Genomic DNA, 8,533 nt, shown 5'->3' on the forward strand with positions numbered 1-8,533 from the left:
TGTGTCCAGAGCAATTGATGACAAAGATTTGATGGAGAGCAAACTAAACAGACAAGATTAGAAAAGGCGTGGAGTGCTTTTGGTAAACTAGACAGACTTTCCTAAACTCAGCCTCCTGTTTATCTGAAAGGAAAGTTTAAAATTGATGCGTACTGCCAGTTTTGACATATGGCAGGAAAATGTGAACTTTCAGTACGAAAAATATTACACTACTGGCCATTAAAATTGCTACACCAAGAAGAAATGCAGATGATAAACGGGTATTCATTGGACAAATATATTATACTAGAACTGACATGTGATTGCATTTTCACGCAATTTGGGTGCATAGATCCTGAGAAATCAGTACCCAGAACAACCACCTCTGGCCGAAATAAAGGCCTTGATACGCCTGGGCATTGAGTCAAACAGAGCTTGGATGGCGTGTACAGGTACAGCTGCCCATGCAGCTTCAACACGGTATCACACATCATCAAGAGTAGTGACTGGCGTATTGTGACGAGCCGGTTGCTCGGCCACCATTGACCAGACGTTTTCAATTGGTGAGAGATCTGGAGAATGTGCTGGCCAGGGCAGCAGTCGAACATTTTCTGTATCCAGAAAGTCCCGTACAGGACGGGCAACATGCGGTCGTCCATTATCCTGCTGAAATGTAGGGTTGCGCAGGGATCGAATGAAGGGTGGAGCCACGGATCGTAACACATCTGAAATGTAACGTCCACTGTTCAAAGCGCCGGCAATAGGAACAAGAGGTGACCGAGACGTGTAACCAATGGCACCCCATACCACCACGCCGTGTGATACGCCAGTATGGCGATGACGAATACACGCTTCCGATGTGCGTTCACCGCGATGTCGCCAAACACGGATGCGACCATCATGATGCTGTAAACAGAACCTGGATTCATCCGAAAAAAATGACGTTTTGCCATCCGTGCACCCAGGTTCGTCGTTGAGTACACCGTCACAGGCGCTCCTGTCTGTGATGCAGCGTCAAGGGTAACCATAGCCATGGTCTCCGAGCTGATAGTCCATGGTGCTGCAAACGTCGTCGAACTGATAAGATGCCTGTCATCTCGACTGCTAGTGATACGAGGCCGTTGGGATCTAGCACGGCGTTTCGTATTACCCTCCTGAACCCACCGATTCCATATTATGCTAACACTCATTGGATCTCGACCAACGCGAGCACCAATGTCGCGATACGATAAACAGCAATCGCGATAGGCTACAATCCGACCTTTATCAAAGTCGGAAACGTGATGGTACGCATTTCTCCTGCTTACGCGTGGCATCAGAACAACGTTTCACCATGCAACGCCGGTCAACTGCTGTCTGTGTATGAGAAATCGATTGGAAACTTTCCTCATGTCAGCACGTTGTAGGTGTCGTCACCGGCGCTTACCTTGTGTGAATGCTCTGAAAAGCTAATCATTTGCATATCACAGCATCTTCTTCCTGTCGGTTAAATTTCGCGCCTGTAGCACGTCATCTTCGTGGTGTAGCACTTTAATGGCCAGTAGCAGTGTACAAAACTGAGGACTTCATAGCAATTAAGAGAGATACACTAATAATGAGACAAACCGTTTTGACCGGTTCCCACACTGAGACTGAATGCTGCCTTGCGGCTACGGAGCCACCTGACGCAGTAAGTAATGTATAGGCCTATGAGCAAGGTGAAGACGAATGGGAATAATTCTTGCGACGCACGGGGCGGAAATGGCGAAATCCACTGACGTAAGTGACTTTCACAAGGGGCAGATTGTCATGGCCTGGCGCCTAGGAAGGAGAATCTCGGAAACAGCGAAGCTGTTCCGCTGTTTGCGTCCTACTGCCGTGAGCATCTGATGGAAAGTGGTTGGAGGATGCAGCAACAATGATTAGATGACATTTTGTTCGGCTCCACGCCTCATCTCAGAACACTGAGGTCGGAGGTTCGCTCGCTATGTAAAGCGGGATAGGGGGCGATCTACGACAGATCTGACGACAGTGTACAACGGCGGTGCAGCCAGAAGTGCTTCGAAGCACATCGTCCAGCGTGCCTTGTTGAAGGTGGAGTTCCGTAGTTGAATCGAGATCGGACTGTGGACCAATGGTCGCATGAATCATGCTTCATGTTACCGAACATCGATGGTCGTCTTCGGATACACCGTTATTGAGGCGACTGGTTGCTCGAAACATGCACCACAGGTCGGTGGAATCAGTATTCTACCTTGGATGTTATTCACCTGCGTTAACGCGGGATCTGTCGTAGTCATCGACTGCATCATTACAACTGTGGACTACGTGAACGTCATTGCGAACTACCTTCATCCTTTCATTCTTAGTGTCTTCCCCGACGCAGGTGGCATCTTACAGGATGTTATAGGTCGAGCAGGATACAGCGGCCGATGTGGAGTGACGAGTTTTCGTCCATAGCTCTGGTCGAGTTCGTTCGTTTCTTCGGAAGGGGACGCCGACAAACCTTTGCCACTTTTCGGCCGGTCGGCAATGACAGAATCGACGCGCAGCCCTGCAATCTTTCTCAAACGATTTTATAGAAATTATTCGGTAAAAATTTCATTTTTGCTTTACGTGTCACGCTCACTATGATGTGCCCATCATTTCGTTAATGGTCAAAGTTATTGTGACATTTACGTGGAAGTAAGACAGGGCACAAAATTCGAAAAAGTTTACAATGAAAAATATGGGTCCCTATGGTTTTGCATTTGGTGCATATTACATAATATGTTGCTGCGTATGGAATTTGGCTAACATACTGAATTTTTCTTTAGGTCTCTATCTGCCCCGCACTCTCGGGAAAAATGATCTGACGTAGCGCACTCATTTGTGATAGCAACGAGCCAGCGGTAAAGCCAGAATGAGATATCCACGACATTCCTCATATTTCATAAACGGTTTGAGATATCGAAATGAGATTTTAGCACATGATAACACGCAAAGAGGAGCGTTCAAATGGCTCTGAGCACTATGGGACTTAACATCTCAGGTCATCAGTCCCTTACAACTAAGGACTACTTAAACCTAATTAGCCTAAGGACATCACACACATCCATGCCCGAGGCAGGATTCGAACCTGCGACCGTAGCACTTGCGCGGTTCCGGACTGAAGCGCCTAGAACCGCTCGGCCACCGCAGCCAGCGAAAGAGGACCGTGTTTTGCTGTATGGTTATTATGCAAAATTCATTATCTACCGTGCTATTCCACTTACTACAGACTCTTCCGATGAAAAAATGTAAATTTTAAGGGCCATCGATAGCCGATGAAACGAGAAATGCCATGGGTTTTGGAACAACGTAATTGAAGTCATTACACGTTTATTTTGTACTGAAGATGTGCTTTTTCATAAGGTATTGACCTTGCTTGCCCTCAATTGCTCACTTAATAGAATTAAGAAACCACTGTTTCAGAATTATCTCGCATTTGCGTCTGCACAACACGTTAGTGAGGTGAGACAGTGTAAACTCCGCTGTGTTTTGGCAAAAGAAGCAAATTTTAACATGGCAACAAGAGAAATGTGTAGGTTTTACTCAAAAATCCCCATTCGTGACACTTCTCTGAAAGTTACGAATGTTTTACAAAGGAGGCGAAAGTAAGTCGCTGCGTTTTCGACGGAATTCTCTTTGGATACTAACCAAAGAAGAGGTGACAGATATTTTTGAGTGATCACCATACAAGTGGGAGCGTGAGGGGACCCCGCTTAATATTTACAAAAAATGTGAGTGTAGGCTTCAGTTTAGAGCGGCACTTCCCCTCCAGCAGTCAGCATTTCCGCTACAGCGCCCTCCCGCAGCCCCCACCACTGCCGCTCTCCCCAAACGTGCCCTGCCATCTACCGGCCACGGTATTCCGCGTGCACTTTCTTCTTATAACTACACGTCTCACAAGGCCATAACCGTGCTATAGTTCTTTGACGGGCATCATAGTGAACTCATGTTGAAGTCTTGTCCACCAAATCAGCCTGGTGTAAATCCAACTGGAACATATCTGGGACGCCATCGGGTGCGACCTCCGAGCCCACAAACTACCGGCCCGGTATTTACGAGAGATGCGTGACCTGTGCGAAGATGGCCGGTGCCGCATACCTCCCGGGACCTACACAGTGGCCGTCGATTCCGTACTACACAGAGTCGCTGTTGTGTTGCGTTGGATTACCACGCGATGAGGCAGGTGATTGTCATGTTTTGGCGCATCTATATTTCGTTTGCAATTAGTAAGAGAGATAGGAAAACAGAAGTACCTCACATAAGGGAAGACCGAGACGGTGACTTAAACCAAAGGTGGGTAGATGCCACTAAAAACCACACAGGAGCAATATCATTGCGCATCTACGTCTACGTCTACATAAATACTCCGCAATTCAAAATACGGTGCGTGGCGGAGGGTACCTCGTGCCACAACTGGCATCTTCTCTCCGTATTCCACTCCCAAACAGAACGAGGGTAAAATGACTGCCTATATGCCTCTGTACGAGCCCTAATGTCTCTTATCTTATCTTTGTGGTCTTTCCGAGAAATGTAAGTTGGCGGCAGTAAAATTGTAGTGCAGTCAGCCTCAAATGCTGGTTCTCTAAATTTCCTCAGCAGCGATCCACGAAAAGAACGCCTCCTTTCCTCTAGAGACTCCCACCCGTTCCTGAAGCATTTCCGTAACACTCGCGTAGATGATCAAACCTACCAGTAACAAATCTAGCAGCCCGCCTCTGAACTGCTTCTATGTCCTCCCTCAATCCGACCTCATAGGGATCCCAAACGCTCGAGCAGTACTCAAGAATAGGTCGTACTAGTGTCTTATAAGCGGTCTCCTTTACAGATGAACCACATCTTCCCAAAATTCTACCAATGAACCGAAGACGACTATCCGCCTTCCCCACAACTGCCATTACATGCTTGTCCCACTTCATATCGCTCGGCAATGTTACGCCCAAATATTTAATCGACGTGACTGTGTCAACCGCTACACTACTAATGGAGTATTCAAACATTACGGGATTCGTTTTCCTATTCATCTGCATTAATTTACATTTATCTATATTTAGAGTTAGCTGCCATTCTTTACACCAGTCACAATTCCTGTCCATGTCATCTTGCATCCTCCTACAATCACTCAACGACACCTTCCCGTACACCACAGCATCATCAGCAAACAGCCGCACATTGCTATCCACCCTATCCAAAAGATCATTAATGTAGATAAAAAACAACAGCGGACCTATTACACTTCCCTGGGGCACTCCAGATGATACCCTCTCTATGAACACTCACCATCAAGGACAACGTACTGGGTTCTATTACTCAAGAAGTCCTCGAGCCACTCACATATCTGGGAACCAATCCCATATGCTCGTACCTTAGTTAGGAGTCCGCAGTGGGGCACCGAGTCAAACGCTTTCCGGAAGTCAAGAAATATGGCATCCGTCTGATACCATTCATCGGTGAAGTCTATGAGAGTGGGTGTCAAATGAGTGACGATGTAACTTCGGTGCAATCGTTGATTTCGCTAATGATGCTCTCTGTCTTCAATCGGTAATGAATGACATTCTTCTTGCTAAGCCGCCGTTTCCATGCCATGGTTGCAAGGAAGACTGCGCCGGCAACAGTCTTCCCGAAAGCTCTCTATATGCGTTTTATGACATTTAGACGGAACTAACAAATCCTTGCGCTTAACTATTTATTGCTGAATATGTTCCAGCATAAGAGACTTACGCGGTTGGGTATTGTCGTCTTCGAAGTCAGTATCGCCATCTATTGCACCCACTCCAGGACCTACATAAAAAGCTCGACAGATCGATGGAATCGAAGCGCAACGTGGAGTACACTGATTTGCGTCAGATCCTCACGAAGACATTTATTAGTCCGATGGAATCTCGTTCAAAAGTGTCTGACTGATGACAAAACGTTCCGGTTTCTCACACAGATAATATCAGTTTGAAACGTTCTTTTCATTCGCACTTCGGAGCATCCGTGGTTTCCAGGGAATTGGCCGCAGCCAGGACCCACCCACTCTGAGTGCATAATGGCGCCCGTGACGAACTGAGCGACGTACCGCTCCGCGGACTTAATAGGTAACGTTTATTGCCGGGTCCAGATCAACTCTCTGCAGTGTTACAAAATCACCTTAAGTTTCGTCAGCCTCATTTTGAACAGAGAGAATAAAAAATCTCATTAGTCCAACATTAATCATTAAAGCCCTATAACAAACCAACTACCCTCGGAAAGTTTCGGATATCCGACCAAATGTATACAGCTAACAGTTCATACTACGCCCCAAACTGGCTCCCAGAAATTTCAGCCGATAACCTCCTGAACTTTATTTGCTTTCAGCCTGCCAAGGCCTCTGTCGCATTTTTTCCGTAGAACTATGCTTCAGTGCCAAAATTCCAGGTATCTTTTCTCGCAGCACCAACTGTCCTAATCTCGAGCACGTAGTTTCCTAGCGGAGAGGACTATCCCTGTTTTTCAAGTGGCAGCTTCGATAAAAACAATAATGCTGCGACTGCGTCCGGAAGCCCAAGTCCTCCTCGCCGGCCGAGCTGTCTTATTCTCCCACTTGGCGTCATTTGCGAGCGATATGGAAGGGCATGGGGTCAGGACACCGCTCTCCCGGCCGTTACAACTTTTCAGATCTTAGATTCGCCACAATCCATCCAAGTGCGTCCTCAACTGGCCTCACGAAGGTGAGTCAACCCCGCTCCAATCCTCTCATCTACGAAAGTTTCCAGGCAGAGCCCTCGGAAGCAGTCAGACACGATGATCACTCAGCTGTGGAGGCGGGCAGTGGTAGCTTGTGCGGCCGACCGCGGTGACCGAGCGGTTCTAGGCGCTTCAGTCCGGAACCGCGTGACCGCTACGGTCGCAGGTTCGAATCATGCCTCGGGCATGGATGTGTGGGATGTCCTTAGGTTAGTTAGGTTTAAGTAGCTCTAAATTCTAGGGGACTGATGACCTCAGATTTTAAATTCCATAGTGCTCAGAGCCATTTGATTTAGCCTGTGCGTCACTATTTTACTAGCTGCATACACTGATCTGCAAAATTTAAGGAAGAAAGTAAATGTCGCATGATGTCTCACTCCCAAGTAATAAAGATAGAAAGAATAGTTAGTACAGAAAGTAAGTGAAAGAAATAGACGACAAGACGTACAGAAATAACCTTTTATCAATGACAATAATTACGTTGAGATCACAGCGACTCACGATTGTCTTTTGGACATTACAAAAGGCGGAACATAGGGAGTGTGATCAGCGCGGATGACAGTGCATGCACTACAACGTGGTCCCATGCCGATTGATGAGGAGTTCTCCAGGTACGACGTTACATATCTTTCTTTTTTTTTTCCTCTTTGTTTGACTGTGGGGCAATGGCTGGCATGTACTTCTTGAGGCAATAATTTACCAACAGCTGTATGTATTGTAGAAATTTATTTTATGAACTTCTTATATGGTACAAGTTTCGGCATTACATTGATACCATCTTCAAGCCCCACACGTCATAGTCGTAAAATCGCTATACAGTCTGTGTCGCCTGGCCACCAAGAGCTGTTTCACGGCAGTTTGATTCACGGATCCAGTTATACGGCTCCTTCCGTGTATAGCGATTTTACGACTATGACGTGTGGGGCCTGAAGATGGCATCAATGTAACGCCGAAACTGGTAGCATATAAGAAGTTCATAAAATAAATTTCTAAAGTACTTATGGCTGTTGGTAAATTATTGGATCAAGAAAAACATTACATATCTCCGACAGCGCACTCGACAACTGCAGGACGGTTGTTGGTGTATGTAGAGAAGTGCTGGAGTACGTCTCCCCAACGCATTCCACGGGTGATCGACGGGCTTTAAGTCGAGGGAACGACCGGGTCAGTCCATCCGTCGAATATCTTCTCGTTTCAAAAACTCTTCCACCTGCGCTGTTCGATGTGGTCACGCGTTGTCAACCTTAAAGATGAAGTGAGGCCGAATACATGCGTGAAATGTGGAAACACAGTGTCACAGTAATGTTGACCGGTAAGTGTACCGTGGTCAAAGATTTGGAGGTCAGTACATTATGAGTTCCCATACCATTGCACCTGGAGCACCAATGCGATCAATTCGACGATGTTTCTGGGTGCATTACGAACTGTCATATGGTGAGAGGTGTTCAAATGGTTCAAATGGCTCTGAGCACTATGGGACTTAACATCTGTGGTCATCAGTCCCCTAGAACTTAGAACTACTTGAACCTAACTAACCTAAGGACATCACACACATCCATGCCCTAGCCTGGATTCGAACCTGCGACAGTAGCGGTCACGCGGTCCCAGACTGAAGCGCCTAGAACCGCACGGCCACACCGGCCGGCAGGTGAGAGGTGTGAACGAGACTATGGCGGCTTGAATTCTTTTGAGGATACCTCTAATGAGCTGTCTCAGTGTCTGATAAGGGATGACAATCATTTCTTCTTTATCGTGACAAATAATAAAAACACCCACAGCCATCCTTATGATTTTATTTTATTCTGTCGCTACCAGTTTTGACGCTTCATTGCGTCATCTT

This window comes from Schistocerca americana, chromosome 4, assembly GCF_021461395.2.
Source record: "Schistocerca americana isolate TAMUIC-IGC-003095 chromosome 4, iqSchAmer2.1, whole genome shotgun sequence".
NCBI lineage: Eukaryota > Metazoa > Arthropoda > Insecta > Orthoptera > Acrididae > Schistocerca > Schistocerca americana.